Source organism: Schistocerca piceifrons, chromosome X (assembly GCF_021461385.2).
Source record: "Schistocerca piceifrons isolate TAMUIC-IGC-003096 chromosome X, iqSchPice1.1, whole genome shotgun sequence".
Classification (NCBI taxonomy): Eukaryota; Metazoa; Arthropoda; class Insecta; order Orthoptera; family Acrididae; genus Schistocerca; species Schistocerca piceifrons.
The window spans coordinates 848850324-848868047 of NC_060149.1; positions in this window are offsets into that span (position 1 = coordinate 848850324).

A 17724-nucleotide genomic window follows, 5' to 3' on the forward strand; every position below is an offset into this window, starting at 1 on the left:
TTTAATTCCGATCTGTCCACGATGTTAAGCTAGACTTTTATTAAATTTTTATAAACACTGGGTTTCAACCTCCTCCTTCGCCATCAAAAACCTAAGCACAACTCTACATTCTATACTCATCATCACAGACAGCAACATTAAACAATACACTTAAGACATAACGCTAAAATACACACTGTTTTAGAAAATGCCAGTGTTAGCGACAGAAAAGAGACTTTCCCGTCGGCGACTGAAAAAGCCCTCGTAGTCTCCAGTGGTCTTACAAATATTTCACGTATGTTCTTCCGATGCTACAGTCCCAACCAGGCTTTTTGGCACCGAGCGAGGTGGCGCAATGGTTAGCACACTGGACTCGCATTCGGGAAGACGACGGCTCAAATCTGCGTCCGGCCATCCTGTTCAAATGTGTGTGTAATCGTATGGGACTTAACTGCTAAGGTTATCAGTCCCTAAGCTTACACACTACATAACCTAAATTATCAAAAAATGGCTCTGAGCATTATGGGACTTAACTTCTGAGGTCATCAGTCCCCTAGAACTTAGAACTACTTAAACCTAACTAACCTAAGGACACCACACACACCCATGCCCGATGCAGGATTCGAACCTGCGACCGTAGCGGTCGCGCGGTTCCAGACTGTAGCACCTATAACCGCTCGGCCACCCCGGCCGGCCCTAAATTATCCTAAGGAAGAACACACACACCCATGACCGAGGGAGGACTCGAACCTCCGCCGGGACCAGCCGCACAGTGCACGAATGCAGCGGCCATCCTGATTTAGGGTTTCCGTGATTTCCCTAAATAGCTACAGGCCAATGCTGGAATGGTTCCTGTGAAAGGGCACGGCCGATTTCCTTCCCCATTCTTCCATAACCTGATGGGACCGATGACCTCGCTATTTGGTCTCCTCCCCCAGAATCAACCATTCAACCTCTTTGCCAGTGACACATTGAGGGTAAAGGTGAGTCTTCGATAAGTAACTGTGAAATCACTACCAACAACAAAATTACTGAGGTATCTAAATTAGGAGGAGTAGTCGCAAGATTTTAGTTATCACCTCTTAAGACAATATTCCTTGTTTTCATGTCCATGTCTGCAGCCGTGACACACTCTACAATCCCTACGGCATAGTAACGCAGCACGCCGCTAGCGGGACCAGATGACCTTTATAGCCATCTAAATTGGCCAGACACTGCTGCAGAAAACGAATTACTGCACTTTGCTGTCTACTGCCTCATTTTATTTAGATTCCTGTTCTGGCGTGCTGCGGTACTGTAACACCGCCATTTCCAGATGTACGAACACTGCACATATGTACCTGCAAACAAACAAAATGAATCGGTCATTTTAGATACAACATAACTCCACATTTTATGCAAAATGAGTTATTTACGTCCAGGCCTTCATTAAGGGTAACCGCAGCGTTCTGTTTACAAACGATGTAATTTCCATCTACCCGTATCTGGAAAATTTGTGTTACTTTTAGAAACAACATAACTCCTGGAGTTCTGGTGTTTCTAATCTTAACCCTTAACTAGTATCAACTGTCTCTCAGACCACTATGATTTATTGTCTCGTGATATTTCATGCACCACTGCGAAGCGAAATGGACTCTTCTATGTACCTTCCTATTTGTTTACAAGCTACACGTGCCAGAACTCTTACATTGTCGCCGTTCTTTGTTTCCTGTTTATGGGCCTTGAGATGTCTCACAGACATGCCCTAGTGTTTGCGTGTCGTCGTACCATTGAATGCTATCGTTTCTCCATGACGGGGAAAGCTGCACTTTCTGTGGAACGTGTTCTACGTAAGACAGATGTGGATGTTCAGGAACCTTTAGTGAACCCCCAGACGAAGACTTTGATGACAGTTATGATGACCCTGATTTCAAGATCATTAGCGATCAAGACACTAATTCCGAGCAGGTAACAGAAAGTGATGAACATATGACAGCTGATGACGATGTAGAAACTTACTTCTTCGGTAAGAACAAATGTTTTTGCTGGAGAAAGCAGCAGCCGCCTTCTAACATAGGAACAAGGCAACACAACGCCGTTTTACAGCTTCCTGAATTGCGACAGACGGCGGAAAGTCTCGAGGAAACGCTACTGTTTTGGAAGTATGGAAACTGCTCTTTACCCAAGATGTTATAGATTAAATCATTCAATGGACAAATCTGAAAATATCCAAGCTTGGAGCACATTGAAAATAAACGGACAAATATTACACGTTTTTAATTTCATCCATATTTTGCAGCTTCAAAAGTGACTGTATTCAATACGAAATTAAAAAACACCTTCAGTCACAACTTCTCGTGTTCTATAAATACACGATGCATTTCGGATCCCGTCGCTCGATCAACAGGTGTAATTTGTCTTAATACGTTTTATTTCTTCTCTTGAATGAGGTGAATTGCAAATTCCTGTCATGAAAATATGAGGCTATGAATTTCGTAAGTCGAACGCGGAAAATATGTAAACTTACCACATATTTGGTAAGTTTACACTGTTCATATTTTCCACTATTTTGCACATTTTTTCCTCGTTCGACTTACGAAATTCATAACCTAACGTTAAACCATTTCATGACAGGAATATGCATTTCACCTCATTCAAGAAAAGAAATAAAACATGTATTAAGACAAAGTACGCCTGATGATGGACCCATAGGGTCCGAAATGCACCGTGTATTTAATTAAACACGAAAAGTTGTGAGTGAAGGCGTTTTTTAATTCATACCCCCAGAATATTACATGTGACAACTGGTGCTCATCAGTAGACCTAGTCAACGAATTTTCGAAAGAAGACCTTTCATATATCGGCACACTGAAAAGAAATAAAACGGAGATACCACAGCAATTTCTTCCTAATAAGAAACGAGATGTGAAGACAACTGTTTACGGTTTTACGGAAGACAATGGCACTGGTTTCCTCTGTGCCTAAGAAGTCAAAATCTGGAACACTGACCTCTTCTATGGACAATGCAGCAAACAATGATCCTGTATCAAGAAAACCTGTGATCATCGTGTTTTATAACACGACAAAAGGTGGTGCGGACTGTCTCGACCAAAGATGTGCAGCTTATTCAAGAAGCTGCTGGACCAGAAACATTAGCGTATGTTTTTTGTAATGTAAGTTCTTACGTGGTGGGTCAAGCTTATCCAAAGGCAGAAGCAAAGACGAGATTGATATTCATGAAGACTCTAGCAAGAGATTTTGCTGAGTCTCATATGAAGTATAGACATTCTATAGGGCACTTGCCACGAGAGTTGAGTGACACTATCAGAAGAATACTTCACATACAAGATGAGCCGTAGACACCGAAAGAACAAATGGCTCTGAGCACTATGGGACTTAACTTCTAAGGTCATCAGTGCCCTAGAACTTAGAACTACTTAAACCTAACTAACATAAGGCCAACACACACATTCATGCCCGAGGCAGGATTCGAACCTGCGACCGTAGCGGTCGCGCGGTTCCCGACTGTAGCGCCTAGAACCGCTCGGCCACCCCGGCCGGCCCCGAAAGAACAGTTCGAAAAAGAGAGGATATGTACCGTACCTTGTGTCCTCCGCATCTGAAGAGGAAAACAAGATATCCCTGTCAACAGTGTAGTGTCCTGATTTGTTTGGAGTGTTCTAGGAAAGTCTGTGTGAAATGCATGCCAGTTGAAAGTGATTGAAATATGATTCAGAACTTCATAAGTCTGCATAATTAGTTTGTGCTTTTCTTTTAAAAGTAAATCGTGCAACATTTTTCCCTTTATTGAATTATGTCCGCAGCTCGTGGTCGTGCGGTAGCGTTCTCGCTTCCCGCGCCCGGGTTGCCGGGTTCGATTCCCGGCGGGGTCAGGGATTTTCTCTGCCTCGTGATGACTGTGTGTTGTGTGATGTCCTTAGGTTAGTTAGGTTTAAGTAGTTCTAAGTTCTAGGGGACTGATGACCATAGAGGTTACGTCCCATAGTGCTCAGAGCCATTTGAACCTTTTTTTTTAATTATGGGGTGCAGTTTTGAAACGATGAACAGTAAACTCAAAACTGACTTTTGCATCCAATTTCCCATAAATGAAGTGTGTTTTCCCAACTAGTTATTTTGCGAATCTGTAATATTATGTCTCTGATGATAATCTGTGAGTGAGTACAAAGCCGTCTGCTCCTTTTCTGTAACACGTAAAGTAAAAATAAACCGCAAGTTTAGCGGTGTTTTATTTCTCTAAATGTTTAAAATCCTGCATTGTTTAAAAACATTAAGAGTGGCGGAAACTTTGCTTCTAAGAAGTGTAACGAACGACAAGAAGTCATGAAAATAAATATTCAATGAAACACTTGTTTTACATATAAAAAAATAAAAAGTCAGTCTGAGAGTCCTTTCATAGTAACTGTGATACTGTCAACGTCCACGTCTGACCTGCTGATTCTGTTGACAGTGCTGTATGATCTGTTTATTCTAGTAATGCTTCAAATGGCTCTGAGCACTATGGGACTTAATACCTATGGTCTTCAGTCCCCTAGAACTTAGAACTACTTAAACCTAACTAACCTAAGGACATCACTCAACACCCAGTCATCGTGAGGCAGAGAAAATCCCTGACCCCGCCGGGAATCGAACCCGGGAACCCGGGCGTGGGAAGCAAGAACGCTACCGCACGACCACGAGCTGCGGACTATTCTAGTAATGAGATGTGCCATTGCTGAAGGGTCTTTTAGACAGAACAGAATAGTCTTCATTTTAATTACCTTAAGTGGTTAAAAGGCTCAGGTTGATAATAGTTTTATTTTACAGTTCTTTGATAATGGAAAACTCCCCAAAGGAAAGACGGGTGTGAGGAATGAAGCTGGATACAAGAGTGAGATAATTAAAAGATCACGTGTTCAAGAAAGTTAATGCATAAACTATGCAGGAAAAAATTTCGGAAAGGAAAACAGGTGAAAAATGCAGTGCAAAAAAGCATGTTTTGCTAATGTTGATATATTTCGGCAGACATCCTTATTAGATTGATTTAAGACTTTCAAGAGCAAAGACGAACAGGATATATACGAGGGCCGTTTTTTTTTCAACCTGCGATATGTTACAAATAAAAGACAAGTACATAGAAAACAATTATTTTATTACCAAAAGTTTTGTACACTTATGGTTACCTTTCAGCATAATCACCGAAAAGATTAAGACATTTATTGTACCTGTGGACAAGCTTTGCAATACCCTCTTCAAAACATGTTGCCGCCAATGATTGCAAATGAGCATTGACATTGTTTTGAAGATCTTCATTGGTTTGAAAGAGCTGCCCTCCTAGCCAGGTCTTCAGTCAGCATTCCTCTTCGTTTGTTTTGAATGGCCAAATTTGCATTTGACTTCAGGAATTGTGTTGATGCATGACAACGCTCGTCCATACACTGCTGGCACAACCCAACGGCTCCTTGAACAATTTCAATGGGACATTTTCTATCATCCGCCGTACAGCCCTGACCTGGCACCCAACGACTTATACCTTTTCCCTGAACTGAAGACGTGGCTAGCAGGGCAGTACTTTCAAACCAACGAAGATCTTCAAAACAACGTCAATGCTCATTTGCAATCATTGGCGGCAACAGTTTTTGAAGAGGGTATTGCAAAGCTTGTCCACAGGTATGATAAATGTCTCAGTCTTTTCTGTGATTATGTTGAATAGTAACCATAAGGGTACAAAACTTTTGGAAATAAAGTAATTGTTTTCTATGAACTTATCTTTTATTTATAGCCTATCGGAGGTTGAAAAAAAAAAACGGCCCTCGTACTTACAAGGTCTTATCACCTGTAACAATGTACAAAGACCTCGTCTGTCTAGAAATGGGTTATTCATTAAGCGTAATCACAGTTTTTAGTACTTCATCAGCCTCAATGATGAAAGGAAGGACGTCTGCCAGATGGCATTTATAGTTTTCCATGGTCTTAAGGGTGACAGTAGACTCCGTCGTCTAAGAGCACTGCTGATAATCGGTAAGTCTCCAGTTGATTTAAGAGGAAAAAGCCACAACAAATTCAAAGACTGCCGAAATTGCAACATATTAAGTCTTTTCTAAGAAAACAGACTCCAAGGTGAAAAATTACCTTGATACAAAGTTAAATGTGAAAATCAGGTTTCAGATGTTTAAGAAAAACGTCATGGCATTGACATTGCGCATCAGTATTATACTACATACTTCAGAGACTATTTTACCTCAGTTTTGGTAGGCTTCAGGTAGATACCTGCCGTACATGCAAAGTCCTGGAACAAAAACTGAAGTCCCCATTCCTTAACGAGAAGGCAAAGAAGGTTGCTGAAGCAGAATTAATGATCCACAAAAGAAAAGCTAAAAATTTTTACAGTACTCTTCAAGCTTCAACGAATCTGTGCAAAGAAATGGATGATCTGGCTGTTATAACATTTATTTACAAGCAGATTCCAGAAAGCATCTACAGTCAGGGTAAATTACTGTGTAATACGAATTTAGCCGTAAATACTAAAAATTTTGACACGACGTTCAATTAGCATGAAAAGATGAGACGTTTGACTCATCAGCTTTGGGGTGACTAGAGACACAGCATGATCTCCGGCTGGATGATCACGTAGAAGGGGATCAGGTCTTGTGTTGCTCTAGGAATCATCCCATAAGTGATCTGAAGTGATTTATAAAAGCCTAAAGATATTTAAATCATGTCGATGAACGGTGATTTGAAGACCACGCCTCTCGAATAGTCGTTCAGTTACTGCAGCGCTTCGGTGGATGGTATGTTTCCACCTGGTTAAAGACAAATTAAAAATGAGCAAACGTGTACAAGGAACAGTTTTAAGAAATCATTCTTCCGTAAGTTTAGCAAATCATAACTCGTGCCTTATGCAAACTGTTGCCAAATACTCAGAAGTATAACACAGATCGATGCACAATTCTGTAGCTGTTGCTTACGTCGTGGACCGGCGGTACCAATGCTGCACGCTGGTCGCTGATGCTAAAGGAAGGCATTATCGTCATTATAGGCTTTGCGTCAAGAGATTGCGGAGAAAAATGGTGCTCTTAAGGCTTTAGGGTTCATACACTCTGGAAGAGAACAGACGCCGACGAAATCCTCCGCTTAGGATCGTTTAACCACAGTCAGTTTGCATGTCAGAAGGCAGACAAAGGCGGCACTCGGCTCACAATGCAAGGGCCGGCGCGATCAGATTTCTGCAGTTAGAATGTTGCGCGGCCACAATAAGCGATCCCCCGGCGCACTCTCGCCAGCTTAGCCGCCGTAGCCTCTTCTCTGCTCTGCCACGAGCCGCGATCCCGCACCCAATTATTGGCGCCGACAGCGTTTTAACGAGCGCCATTGTCGTCGACAACATCGCAATCAGCGGCCAACAATTGCGTATCGGCCTACACCAGTCTCCGGTGCTGCAGCATGCATTTTCCTGTGTATCATCCCTTCAGTGTCAAGACCCGGAGAAACTGGTAATGCCACTCGAGTTCTAGAGAGTTTAGAAAAAATTCGTTCCGTTCCTCATTAAGAAGTACTCAGGAATTCCTCAACGGAAGACCGACTGGAGTTCAAGGAAGCGGAATCAGTTCGAGTGGAATTGTAGTCAGCCCAGCGTCTGACAGACCTCATCCTGGATCTTTCCGCTAGTCACAAATTTTGAGAAAATTTTTCAAAGAGGACCTTCGCAAGAAACTTAAAAAATTTTCCCACTACCTATAAAGAAAACACCTACAACGTTTCATAAATGATTCGAGACAGAGAAATTGTGATCGCGTGGCATAACAAAACATAAAAATTGTTCAAAATTTTAGCTATCACAGTCGTCTCCAGATGATACATCAAAATAATGTCATACTCCGTAAAATGCGTGTCCATACAGTTATTCCGAGACGCTCAGCACTTACAAAATGAATAATGACAATGCATGGTTCATCTGTGCGCAACTGAGTGTGAGAAATTTATTATGATTATTTTATAATACTATATTATTTTACATGTGACATGCAGATGTTTTAATTTTCATTTTTACCTTCGATCTGAAGATGGCCATTTAAGACGGTCTAAAGCGGTAATCTGTAAAGGTAATTGTGTGATTGTGTCGGTGAAATAAAACATTTTAGATAGAGAAATGGCGTTTCCCCAAGTGATAGTATATAAGAATGCTGTATATTCAATGCTAGCAACTTGTTTCGCGTACCAAAACACTGACGTTTGTATGGGTATTTAAAATAGAATGCTGTACTTATTTTCAACATATGGTAAGTCCTGAAATGAGGGGCACAGTGATATAAGAGTGAAGCCGTCCTCAACACCGAGGTTGGCAATGCTTTACTAGGTATTGTATAATTGCAGATGCCTTCCTCTGACCTTAGGCAGCCAGTTACGGGGAAGTTTAACGTGCACTCAGAACCAGAACTTGGCATTTTTCACAGTAATAATCCATTGCTAGAAGTGAGATAGAAAAACCATGAATAGAATCCCAGACATTTAGGTTGGCAGTCTGATACTTACGGAAACCACATACCGCTCGCTACTCTGTGCAGTGAAACTCTTCGTCAAAAAGATGAGACACGTTTTTATACCGCAACAGAAACGAAAGCTTCGGCCCTTCAATGAAGCCCATTTCCCTGTAATTTTTGCTACGTGGTTTTACTAGATATATTGACTGAAGTTATGAAACTGTACTCTAGTATTTAACAGTTCACGAATACCGTTTAAAAGTATGCCGTTCTACTGAGATAACATGCATCGGTACTTCAGTATCTCAGTAAGGAGGAAGTAAACAAGTATCTAAGAGGTATTTGACACTTTCGGAACATCAATTGTGGAAACATTTTTTCCGACGTCTCGAGCCGCTTATGTAATGTTAAGGGTGTAAGTACAGGGTTATTACAAATGATTGAAGCGATTTCACAGCTCTACAATTTTATTATTTGAGATATTTTCACAATGCTTTGCACACACATACAAAAACTCAAGAAGTTTTTTTAGGCATTCACAAATGTTCGATATGTGCCCCTTTAGTGATTCGGCAGACATCAAGCCGATAATCAAGTTCCTCTCGGCGCAGCATGTCCCCATCAATGAGTTCGAAAGCATCGTTGATGCGAGCTCGCAGTTCTGGCACGTTTCTTGGTAGAGGAGGTTTAAACACTGAATCTTTCACATAAGCCCACAGAAAGAAATCGCATGGGGTTAAGTCGGGAGAGCGTGGAGGCCATGACATGAATTGCTGATCATGATCTCCACCGCGCCGAAAATTCAAAGCGTTTGACTTTGTCATCGGGTGTCAGGGCTTGTATCAACTGTAAACGGTAAGGCTTCTGCTTTAGCCTTTTCCGTAAGATTTTCCAAACCGTCGGCTGTGGTACGTTTAGCTCCCTGCTTGCTTTATTCGTCGACTCCCGCGGGCTACGTGTGAAACTTGCCCGCACGCGTTCAACCGTTTCTTCGCTCACTGCAGGCCGACCCGTTGATTTCCCCTTACAGAGGCATCCAGAAGCTTTAAACTGCGCATACCATCGCCGAATGGAATTAGCTGTTGGTGGATCTTTGTTGAACTTCGTCCTGAAGTGTCGTTGCACTGTTATGACTGACTGATGTGAGTGCATTTCAAGCACGACATACGCTTTTTCGGCTCCTGTGCCCATTTTGTCTCACTGCGCTCTCGAGCGCTCTGGCGGCAGAAACCCGAAGTGCGACTTCAGCCGAACAAAACTTTATGAGTTTTTCTACGAATCTGTAGTGTGCTGTGAACATATGTCAATGAAAGGAGCTACAGTGAATTTATGAAATCGCTTCAATCATTTGTAATAGCCCTGTATAACGTGGATGCAGATTGAAGAAAGTATACCCAACATATGAAGTGTTGCCTGATATATTACTGTACTGAAATTCGTGACTGTATAACATACCTGAATTACATTTGAAATTTGTTTCAGAAATGCTGTCAAAAACAAGAGGACAGCCACTCTTTTTGTACGAAACATTAATAGATTGACAATTTTGGTGCACGTCAATGAATATTAATTATCAAATGCACATAGTAAGCCTGTGTAGGTCAGACAACACGCTGAAATTGTTCGCCAGCCTCCTGAAAAACGTACAATAGTGGACTGTCTCTGTAACTGAAAGTACACTACTGGCCATTAAAATTGCTACACCAAGAAGAAATGCAGATGATAAACGGGTTATCATTGGACAAATATATTATACTAGAACTGACATGTGATTGCATTTTCATGCAATTTGGTTGCATAGATCCTGAGAAATAAGTACCCAGAACAACCACCTCTAGCCGTAATAAAGGCTTTGATACGCCTGGGCATTGAGTCAAACAGAGCTTGGATGGCGTGTACAGGTACAGCTGCCCATGCAGCTTCAACACGATACCACAGTTCATCAAGAGTACTGACTGGCTTATTGTGACGAGCCAGTTGCTCGGTCACCATTGACCAGACGTTTCCAATTGGTGAGAGATCGGGAGAATGTGCTGGCCAGGCCAGCTGTCGAACATTTGCTGTATCCAGAAAGGCCCGTACAGGATCTGCAACATGCGGTCGTGCATTATCCTGCTGAAATGTAGGGTTTCACAGGGATCGAATGAAGGGTAGAGCCACGGGTCGTAACACATCTGAAAAGTAACGTCCACTGTTCAAAGTGGCGTCAATGCGAACAAGAGGTGACCGAGACGTGTAACCAATGGCACCCCATACCATCACGCCGAGTGATACGCCAGTATGGCGATGACGAATACACGCTTTCAATGTGCGTTCACTGCGATGTCGCCAAACACGGATGCGACCATTATGAAGCTGTAAACAGAACCTCGATTCATCCGAAAAAATGACGTTTTGCCATTCGTGCACCCAGGTTCGTCGTCGAGTACACCATCGCAGGCGCTCCTGTCTGTGATGCAGCGTAAAGGGTAACCGCAGCCATGGTCTCCGAGGTGATAGTCCATGCTGCTGCAAATGTTGTCGAACTGTTCGTGCAGATGGTTGTTGTCTTGCAAACGTCCCCATCTGTTGACTCAGGGATCGAGACGTGGTTGCACGATCCGTTACAGCCATGCGGATAAGATGCCTGTCATTTCGACTGCTACTGATACGAGGCCGTCTGGATCCAGTACGGCGTTCCGTATTACCCTCCTGAACCCACCGATTCCATATTCTGCTAACAGTCATTGGATCTCGACCAACGCGGGCAGCAATGTCGCGATACTATAAACCGCAATCGCTATTGGCTACAATCCGACCTTTATCAAAGTCGGAAATGTGATGGTACGCATTTCTATTTCTTACACGAGGCATCACAACAACGTTTCACCAGGTAATGCCGGTCAACTGCTGTTTGTGTATGAGAAATCGGTTGGAAACTTTCCTCATGTCAGCACGTTGTAGGTGTCGCCACGGGCGCCAACCTTGTGTGAATGCTCTGAAAAGCTAATCATTTGCATATCACAGCATCTTCTTCCTGTCGGTTAAATTTCGCGTCTGTAGCACGTCGTTTTCGTGGTGTAGCAATTTTAATGGCCAGTAGCGTATATAGTATTGCTCCCTCATCAAAACCTGTAGTGTACTTCCCGTTGACCTAGAATCATGCAATTTAGCAAGCAGTAAGATTTCACACTAAAAGTAAAGCAGAAAAATCTAAAATTGTTAATATGTAATTATATGGCCCTAAAAGTATTTTCTGTCATCCGTTATCTGTCTGTTAAGACTACTTATTCTCATGAATGAGTGGACGTATCAAGCTAAAATGTATGTCACATACTAAGGCCTATGATACCGTGCTCGTGCCGAAAAGTTAAGCTTCTAACTCAGCCCAACAAAAAGATATGGCCATTTATTTCACGTGTTTTCAGACTCGCAAACTCCCTCATGAAAACCTGTGAGATATTTTCCATTGAGATAGAATCATGAAATTTGGCAACAACCAATGTTCTACAGTAATAGTAAAGGAAAGAATACCAAAATTATTAGCTTGTGATTATATCACATGGAAAAAATATTTTTTGCCATTTGTTATTCGTCTTCAAAGTTAAAATTAAAACACTCTCGAAAGTTTAGGAATACCTGGGACCGATATCTTGCCAGGATCAACGTCGATAACAGACAAAAACCGTTGAGCTTCTCGATTCCTGGGGTGGTTGAACTATCTCTATACATAATTAAGTTTGTACGGAATCCTCAGACCGCGAGTCCTGTTCGCACCTGTCCAGTTTTTTGAATTGGTGATCTCTAACTGTAAAAACCACAGAATTTTAACTCTAAATCAGTCGTTGTATAAAAATGGAGATAACTAATTCCTAAGCGGCTTCAGTACCTCATTCGAAGACGATGACACTCAATATTCACAACTCCATGACTTGAATAACCCTACACGGAATCTTGTTACCTTGTCAAAAAATGATTGTGATAGCGAATGTAATCTTCAATCAGAAACGAAGCTTCACAGGAAATATACTTTGGATCAGCTCTCCTCTGCGAGTGAAATGAAATATGGCCATCTACGCTTTGGTCCGATTTGGCCATCATTTTACCTTCAAGGTTATCATGTGATCGTGAAGGATACCCATGACGTTATCAGATACCCTGAACCCTGGTGATGTGTGGCCAAAAACCTCGAATGCATTATGTCATCCATGACCTTGATACGAGCAAGTATGACGTCATCAATGACCTTGAATGTGTGACATCATCAACACTGCTGATATAGAACCGCCTCCACTTTTGGGCCGTCACCCCAGTAACTAGTAGTTCATCCTGAGCAACCACCGGAACTGAAGATACAGCTGAAGTGACATTGTCAGTAACCTTGTCCACAACGGGCTCATGAAAAATCGGAACATCGGAACATCAGCTGCTCATGTGATTCCGAAAGCCGCCGGGGGGCCGGTGGCGACTTAATCGCCATCGCAAATGTGATGAAAAATATGGTACTGCATTATTCGTCGCTGCAGACATTCAGACCTGATGTGGTCCTCCTTTCCAAGAACAATGGCGCGGCTGTCCGTCGTACGTGAATACAGCCCGACATCCATTTATAACACTTCCTGTCTGCTACTACTGTACCATAACCTTAAAGCTGGAAACAGGTTTTGAAATAAAACTATTTTGTTATAACAATTATGGTATAAGGCAACAGGGCAGTGTTACCCTCTGAGAGGAATTTTGTTATGTTGACCGTGTTATTCCTAACGGAGGTGGCTTATAGGAAATGAAAGTCAGAATGACGTAAATAATTACACAGTGACAAACAAAATATTGCCTATCTGCACTGTTTAACGGATAACAAAAACGGTCGCCAGCCTAACTAGGCAAGAGAATGATTAATATTCTCGTTCAAGAAAATAGTTATTAGTAACTTTAATGGATAAACACAACCTATACTTGGCCCACACGCGAGTGCAATGAACTCTGACACACTCATATGTTCACGGTAAGATTGGAACTAACAGAGCAGCAGAAACAATTTGCAAAATTATAACAGCTACCGAAACACACTATTACTTTCAGGGCTTACACAAAGTGAATGGTCTTTATAACATTACTATTAATATGCGCTTCTAATACACAAGAGAGACAAACACTTAGCAAACAAGAGTGTATAACGTTTCACAACAGCAGCTTTCTCACTTTTACTACATCGAAACACAATGTTAACAAAATTGCAAGAAACTGACTCACCTTTTAGAATTTACTACAGATATCAAGGTGATCGTTAGCTAAGCAAAACTTTAGAAGCCTCAGCCTTAAGAACTTTTAATTTTGCATTTGGCAACAGCACTTTAATAAGCGGTTTTAATAGGAAAATTATTTTCAGCAAACAACATTTACTTTAGCTCACTCTCTTGCCACATTAACTTTTTTTAACTTTCTTTTTACTAAGTTCAAGAGGCATTAATTAGCATAACATTGGTCATAAAAGTTCTTTCAGTAGGGACACTCGGTGATTACTTTAGTTCAAACGGAAAGGAACCTGAGAGGTGTTATGATGAGGAGAAAAATCAAGGTTGGTACATAAATTCAGATATAAATTACCTTATATTTCAGCACATTAGCACATCCGTTAAGCTGATCCTTCACTGTACATCATTATAGTATTACGTTACAGTGATTGCGCAACGTGGTGGCAACTGCATGTTGGTAGGTGGATTCGCAGACTGAATTGCTGGACTCTGTCATTTCTTGGTGGCGACGACAGATACAAATTCCAGAATAGTCCCAGCTATTTATCCATCCATCCGACGCCTTGGAAAGTAGCAGGAAAAACCTCTCTCGGAACCAGCACCATATGCGTCTTTTACATGGCAGTGCACGGACTCGTAGCTCATCTCCGACTGACTGCTCGTCCCCGACTGGCTATCAGTTCTACCTTTTCCACCTAGGCCAACCACAATTTGCGCGCGCTACACAGTTCCGTTCCCGAGGGGAACCACAACAACTTTTATACACAGAATACTAAGAGCCCTAAGTGAGGATCAGCAATTTACATAACAGTAAACAACCATTTTAAACAAAACAGAACATTTACACATATAGACATTTCTACAAAAAATTATTCACACAAAATTACAATTATATACAGTAAGTTTTGTTCCCTCCAAATGGGTCAAAGCATTTAAACGAGAGATATGCTACACAGCATACAATCAAATCATGATATCAAAGTTCGTACAAAGAAAGGAGTATACAATTTTATGTAATCGATTCAAGCAAACACATTTACAGAAGCTCAATGATGAAACATTAAATGAAACAAAGGCAAAATAAATCAGTACAGCATTAGAGCTGTGGTGTTACACATTGAGGGTCAGATAAGATAGAACACGGCTGCACAGATCAACTGTGATTTGACGCACCCTGTTAAGAACAGGGCATGTGCGAAAGTGGGCCCAGCGTTCTCCCTTATAATACTGCACAGTGTCGTATGGACGGAAAGCCATTACTATGTCCTCTTCAAGTAACTCGAATGGCAGTTCTATCACGAGAATAGTTCTAATGCTAAATCCTGCATTTTCGACTTTGAGCACGCCGACGTTACCGGAGTCTCTATTTGCTTGCGTTTAAAACCAGCTCGCACATAACGTCATTGAGCATCTTAACGTAAGTGGTGTTACTGAGAATCGAGAGGTGGATACCAGAAGTTACAATAACGGGATCTTCGCCTCCTCGCGGGGGAAACGTTCCACGTGTAAGGCTTTCGGTCGTGCATATTCCGGACAAGAGTTGAAACATAATTTCGATTTTGTGAATTTATTTGCCGTGACCACAGTGCGCGAAACCTGCGCACAGGCTAAGACGCAATGTAAACAAACACGAGCTCACACGCTCCGCACGTGGAAGTACTACACATTCTCTCCGGATGGCTGGTAATGCCTGACTGTATGAATTTTCACTCTGCAGCGGGATGTGCACTGATACGAAATTTCTGTCAGATTAAACCTGTGTGCTGGACCGAGACTAGAACTCAGGGCCTTTGCCTTCCCTGAAGTTTTCAAGGTTGGAGACGAGGAACTAAGGCGGTGAGGACAGGTCGTTAGCCGTGCTTGGGTAGTTCAGTTGGTAAATTCCGCTTTGTATAGCAGTACCGCGTGTGTCGAACTTTTGTGTGCTCAGTCTTGCGTGTGTATCGGCGGGTGTCACATCGTTCTTGCCTAGTGGAATTCGTTGTCGTTTTGTTCTCTGGTGGTAGCGTTCTCTGCCCGCGCCATGATGTCTGTCGAGTCTCCCAAGAACATTCCTCGTCGGGATACCGTTCGTTTCAGTTTTGACAAGAGTACGCATCATGTGCAATCGGGCTCTCTAGAAATTCACGATTGGTTGGTTGACACGATTCGAGTTACTTCTGATCAGATAGATACTGCTTATTTTGATTCTGATTTGTATACATTTTTTGTGGAGTTTCAAAATCTCTTGCAGGTAGACTGTTTCTCACGTGATGTTTACACATTGTGATGGTTCCGTTAGTCCAGTCCTTCTTGCAAATGCAGTGATCGAGAATATAACGACTAGAGTTTACAAACTTCCACCCGAAGTGAAAGATGCATGTCTTAAGGCGGCGTTCGGCATATCCGGCGGGAACGCTGGTCTGATCAACATAGGTTGTAAAGTTATAGTGGGATCCGAACCGTAGAAATGTGTGTTGAAAGCAACATTCCTTCGCATCTGAATGTTTGTGGATACCTGATTCATGTTACGTATGCAGAGCAAGAAGGGAAACGCTTCCATTGTAATGACAGTCCCCATCTCACGTCCAACTGTCCGCACCGTGTTACGATTTTAAAGTCGTCGTATGAAAAACATCGTCCGTTGACATTAGCATAATTAGTGTCTTCCCCAACTTAAAGCTACGTTCTCACTGAGGGATTTGTCGCGGAGATTTGTGCCCGCCACAAGCCGCGGAGAAAAGTATCTGGGCACATGTATATCGCGACTTAGTTCAGAGATAGGTGCCCGCTACAAGCAGCCAATGTGAGGGTTTTCACTGGTGACATGTAGCCAGTCAGTTTCACGGAATATGACGTCCGACACGGAACTTCTATTGCTATGCGCTTGCGCTGTTAATATAATCGTAAAAAGGGAGAATAATTGGAGAAAGGAACGTAGTTGGTGGTTGCGTACCTTTCTCAGTAAACAGCGTAGTCGTGAAGCTTACAGTTCAGTGATGAGTGCCCTGAAAGTTCAAGATATACAGTGGTTCAAAAATTTTGTTCCTAGATATGAATGTCGGCTTTCCCGGCATATACAGCTGATGGAAAGCTCTCGGGTTTCCAGCCGGGTGGCAGTATTATAAAACCGCGACGTTTCGACGAGTGACATACTCAACTTCTGGCGAAGTGTAGAGATTTTTCGGATGCCGTCCTACTTATATCTCCAATGGGCCCCCCTCTATCTGGCTGCAGGAGGCTGGGTACAGAGATGTCGACAGGTGTGGTGGGGATGGAGTCGCGGTGATGGCGATTTACAAAATTCACGTGAATCCGAATTTCGACGGTCTCTTTCATGATGACGCTGGCGGCTCGGCACGGCATCTTGGTCTTCTTGAAGTCAAATGTGTGGTCTTCCTTGATGCTGTGTTTTGCTACCGCCGATTTCTCCGTCTCTTCCAGCCGCACATGCCTGATACGTTCCTCGCAGCATTTGTCCAATGTAATGCTACCCGCATTCGCAGCCAGTGCTGTAAATTCCGTGTGCATTTAGTTTAAGTGGATCTTTCGCAAAACCAAGCCACTCTTTCGTCTTTGGCGGTGGTCGGAACACCGTTTCTATGTTCGACTTTTCCAGAAGCCGGCCAATTTTGGCTGACAGTGACCCCAAATATGGAAAAAAAAGTTTGTCGTCTTCTTCTCCCTCTTTCCGATTTTCCGTGACCTGTCTCGCCTTGAACACCTTCCTGTTCTGCGCTTCTCTGTACCCATTTTTGCGAAATACCTCCTTCAGGTGCTGCAGTTCGTCTGAGAGGCTTACTTCGTCACATATGACGTGCGCCCTGTGTACCAAGGTGGACAGTACTGTTTGCCGCTGAGCTCGATGGTGGCAGCTTGTTGCTGCAGGAACAGCTCTGTGTGAATCTTCTTCCTATATACTGATTGGCCTAGTGTGCCATCTGCCTTCTTCCTTATTAGAGTATTCAGAAATAGAAGGCAGACATTCTCATCTATTTCATAGTGAAGACGATGTTTCCATGAATGCTGTTAAGGTGGTGCAGAAACTCATCCAGTGCCTGCCTGCCATGCTCCCG